At 37.9% G+C, this 5,294-nt stretch overlaps 1 pseudogene; it reads left to right on the plus strand.

Moving 5' to 3' along the window:
• Window positions 1-2,156: 2,156 nt before the first annotated feature.
• On the plus strand, window positions 2,157-4,972 carry LOC129022607 (myb/SANT-like DNA-binding domain-containing protein 2; annotated as a pseudogene).
• The last annotated feature ends 322 nt before the right edge of the window (window positions 4,973-5,294 follow it).

A 5,294-nucleotide genomic window follows, 5' to 3' on the forward strand; every position in this document is an offset into this window, starting at 1 on the left:
TGATGCCTCCAAGTTTAAAATTAACAAGTGATATTTATGTATTAATTATCCAGGTAAACAGAAATGGAGATCATATATATACAGTCTAGGACTAGTACTAGGAAACATCATATATACAGTTGAGAATAAAATGGGAATGGAATCATAAATATATTCATTTGAGATCACCATAGATAGGAAGAAATATCATAAAAGTGTGTAATCCATCAAGAATCACACTTAAATACACACACGCATACACACACACACACACAAGTTCTAATGCTGGCAAGTGTCAGCAGCTATATTTTCCTACTGAGATATTTTCCTAAAGATGTTTTTAGAGAGTGTTTCACAAAGCACCAAATGAAGGAAGAGATGAATACCACTGGAGACTTTGAACTATAACAGAAACAACAGATGCTGAAGAACAGATGAAATTAACTAGAAACCTAGCTGTGACCCTTACTTCATACATAATATAGCACAATCTGTTACATTTCTATATATGTATTCTTTCTTATTTTGGAATTACAATATTTACACTAGGTTTATTGAGTAAGTAAAAGAATTAAATATTAGTTAAATTGTCTACTTAATATATATTGATTAAATCTGAATGTATTAGTAATTTCTACTATGTGTCTGGCATAGGCAACAAAACACAGGAAGGGCATGGTTCCTGCCACCAAACAGTGTACAATTCATGGCTATGGGCCATATGAATTAATATTAGTTTATTCACAGTCTTAAGTCTTCACGTATTTTAATCAAATCAAATGAGTTATGCAGTTAAGTCCCATTTCCCCTTTAAAAATCAAAAACAGAATTTCACCTATTTTTCAAAAGTTGTTGTGAGTCAGTACCTTCTGCATTTCTTTTTTACAGGGTAGATCCAGAATCTTTTCTTTTCTTATGAGTCAAAATCATTTTTGAAAATCCAGTGTTCAAAAAGTGTATTTTGCATCTGTTCTTATTTAAGTTTCAAAGTAGGCTCTCATGACAAAGAATATCTCCTGATTTCTGAATTCTTCCCTGCCAGATTTGATTTAGCTCATGTGACTCAATTTTATGGCATCTCAATGTGGAGCAGAAATCACTTTCAAAGTCAGATGTAACTCATTCTAACAAATCCTGTCATTCATCATCATTTTAAGTCTCTCTTGAGTAAACTGCAATTTGTACCAAGTTGTACAATATGGTTTGGGGATGTGTCATATTGTCTAGAGGAAGCTAAAACTCAAGACTGTCAAATTCTTTTCAATTAGGACTTTGTGTAGGATTTGAGTTGCAGTAAAACTCATAAAATAGAATCTGCAGTTGACTTGAGATAGGAATGAGAATTATTACTTTAGGCAATTTGCCAGGTAGACTGAATCTTTCATAGCTTCGTCCAATTATACAAACTTCACATGGAATTCTGATATTCTAAGTTTATTTAATACTATAAAGTTTTATCTACAGTAAAAATAGAAAAATTTTTATCTAAAAATAAATATTTGTAGATAAATACAGTAAAAATAGAAAAATTTTTATCTACAGTAAAAATAGAAAAATAGAAAAATATATAAAATATATTTTTCTATGGTAAAAATAGAAAAAAACTGATCATAGAATTCATAGTTTGATCACTGACTTCAAAATGCCTCATATGGATTTTAAGTTATTTAATTTTTCTTTACTATATTTGTGTTAATATAGAATTTTTATTTGTATTCATTCTTTTGTTTTAAATTATAAACACTACATATGCAAGACTGCTGCTTCCAGTTTTTATGAATTAAGACTGCTTTTTTTATTAAGATGCAATAGTTCAGAGTAGAACATTATTCGGCAGTAACTATCAGGAGAAGTTAATACATAATGAGAAATGTAATGTATTTTCAAACAATGAATAGCTTTATAAGGATCAAAAACTAGAAATGTTAAGGACTCAAAGAAGAGGTACTCTAAAAGATGAGCTAAAGTGGGTACCTTTTCCTTGGGGTCTTCCTGAGCCTGTGCTTATGCAAGGGACTGAGAAAGCACAATTTGTCTCAGTAGAGGGCTTTTAACTGAGGAAGGAGATAGGGCCTTCAAAGAGGTGATTCAGTCAAAATGAGGCCAGCAAGGCCAAGCTCTAATCCAATATGACTGATGTCCTTATAAGAAGAGAGAGAAAGACAACAGGGCCAGGTATGCACAGAGCAACCACCATCCCACCATGGGTAGAGGTACCAAGCCGGCAGCCATGTGTAAGCCAAGGAGATAGGCCAGGAATAGGTTCATCCCTTGTAAGGCTCTCAGAGGAAACCAACTGTGCTGGCACCTTGACCTTGTGCTTCTTGTCAGCACAAGTGTAAGAAGTGTAAGAAAATAAGTTTCTGGTGTTTAAGTCCCAAATATATACACAACATACACACACACACACATATATATATGCACACACAATGTATAAAATACAGTAAGATAAAGCTAAAGCAGATGTTAGAGTAAATTCATAACAAAAGTGCATTTACTAAATAAATTTAAATGTCAATACTCTAAGACTCTTACCTCAAAACCTAGAGCAAGTCCAGCAAATCGTATGTAATAAGAGTAGGAAATAAGAAACTACAAATAAGAGAGCAGAACAAATAAGATAGGATTATGTATAGTGAAAAGTTTGACTCAAATCTAAAAATTGATAATCCCTTATCAAGATTTAATTTTTAAAAGTAAACAGAAAAAAAAAATCACCAGGCTCGGGAATTAGAAAGGAACATCTCAGCAGATCTACTAACATAAATAATACAATAATGACTATTATAAACAATTTTATGCCATAAAATGTGACATCATAGACATATTAAATTCTTAAAAACATGAATTGAAACATTGAACTTGGAAAAGAATAATAATGCAATAGCTGCAAAAAAAAGAATACAAAACAAACATAAAGCAGATTACAGTACATCTCCAAAAATCTTAGAAAATTTAAATCCTAGTTACAATTGATTTTTTCACACATGGACAAAAAGTAACACCAAGAATACATGAACATTTTAAGAGAAAAAAAAAAAAGTAGAGGACACCACTCAACTGTTTTTATGAGACCAGCAGTAACTTTATATAAAATTTAACCAGACAAGGCTGTCTCCTTCTCCCCCTGGTGGCAACAGTGGTGGGGCTGCTGCCTGCGGGAGCATGTACTGGACCCAGCGGAGAGGAAGGTGCTCAGCGCAGTGTGGGGCAATGAGCGGCTGATGGAGGCGCGGTATCAGCAGCTGGAGGTACCCTCTATGGTGGCTGGCAGCAAGGACCCCCGGGCCAGCCACGTAGGAGCGTGTGTCCAGGTCCCTGGCCAAGCTGGGCTAGGAGCGGACCTGTCCCAGTGCGGGGAGGCATCAAGCTGGTTCGATGCCCAGAACTGAATGCTGTGCTCCAGCTGTGGCCTCACCGGTGCTGAATAGAGAGAGACCCCTTCATAGCTTACATGTAATTCTTCTGCTTATACAACCCAGTACCGGATTTACTTACTTTGACCATTTTTGCACGTGTTACAGTCGGGTGAAAGAACATGGTGTTGGGAAAAGAAAGAGCAGTTACACAGTAGAACAGTTGGAACAGGTGTTTGCTCAGGGAGGATGGGATGCTCAGCCCTGCCAGCCTGTACTTATTAACAGTAGTAGCTTGTACCAGGAGCTGGAGTCAGATGGCAGCACCATGGAGGACTATTCACAGGAGTCCTGGGAACCCAAAGTCAGGATCTCCATGGCTATCCGACAGATCAGGAATCACAAAGAGAAAATGAAAAATTAAACGGCCGGGCACGGTGGCTCAAGCCTGTAATCCCAGCACCTTGGGAGGTGGAAAAGGGCGGATCACCGGAGGTCAGGAGCTCAAGACCAGCCTGGCCAACATGGTGAAACCCCATTTCTACTAAAAAAAAAAAAAAAAATACAAAAATTAGCAGGGCGTGGTGGTGGGTGCCTGTAATCCCAGCTACTTGGGAGGCTGAGAAAGGAGAATCGCTTGAACCTGGAAGGTGGAGATTGCAGTGAGCCGAGATTGGGCCATTGCACTCCTGCCTGGGTGACAAGAGTGAGAATCCATCTCAAAAATAATAAATAAATAAAAACTAAAAATAAATTCAACAAGAGTCCTCTGAAGAAGCACAGAAGAGAGACATCAGGCAGAATACTGTACAGATTTTGGAATCGGTACAGTTGAAATGGGAACTTTTTCAGAGTTGGACAGACTTTTCAAGGCTCCTTCTTTCTAATAAACTGGCCGTTTTTTGGAATTGGTTATAACACCCGTTGGAAAGGGGATCTTCATTACCATTATGCTGAGATCACCTCCCAGGTGCCCCTTGGCAAGTGACTTCAGGAGTACTTCAACCCTGAGAAGTCTGAGGGATGGATCATTATGACACAAGTGCAGAAAATGAACTGGAAAAAAATGTTTATTACACATTTTTAGAGTTCACTATTAGTGAAGCTAGGTGCTTGGAGCTGCACATGGAAATTGACTGGTGACCCATTGCCCACTCCAACCCAATCAGTAGGAATGTTGTTCAATATTTATTGCCTGGAATTATTCCTAAAAGCCCGGGCCTTTATGCCATTGGCTATGAAGAATGTATTGAGAGGGTCCTCTCACCGCACATGGAGCAACATTCCCTGGACCCAGGAAAAGAAGGCGGGGTTGACCTGGAAACCCTTTCAGCACAAGCCCCATTACAGGTGGAAATAGAACCCACCTGATTATCTTTTGCTACCTCAGGACTGCTGAGGTCAGGTCTCTGCAGCAGTGCTTATTTTTACATTTCCAAGTGAATACCAAAATCTTCAGCAAATATTGGGTTGGTATTAACGGGTTTTTCTCTCAGAGCTGTACTGGGGACCCCAGAGTTTCCCCCAAATCCATCTACATCAAATTTATGGAAGTAGAGAGAGACTTTCTTTCCACTGGCTCTTTAGTTGAGTGCCCTGAAAAAGCCATTGGATGCCTCCTAAAATTTAACAACTGAAGGTCATCCTTCATAAGGATTTGGGCTGTTAGCTCCTTCTTCTCTACTCAGTTTCCATTACCCAGACCACTCCTCATCCAGATGCTGCCATCAGACTTTTCATGGAAACTCTTTCCTCGATCGGGCCAGTATGACTTCTAAGGAATGATAGTAGACTTTGGCCAGAAAAAACAGACCTCACCTGAAAATGCTCATTTTGAGCAAGCAAGATATATAGCAAACTTGCATGGTGGGCCAGCTATTTCTTTTTTTAAAACAGAAAAACAATTTTTAAAGGGATTTTAGGGCCCTAATATAAACAAATGAGGATACATTCAATATT

The sequence above is a fragment of the Pongo pygmaeus genome, chromosome 22, assembly GCF_028885625.2.
Source record: "Pongo pygmaeus isolate AG05252 chromosome 22, NHGRI_mPonPyg2-v2.0_pri, whole genome shotgun sequence".
NCBI lineage: Eukaryota > Metazoa > Chordata > Mammalia > Primates > Hominidae > Pongo > Pongo pygmaeus.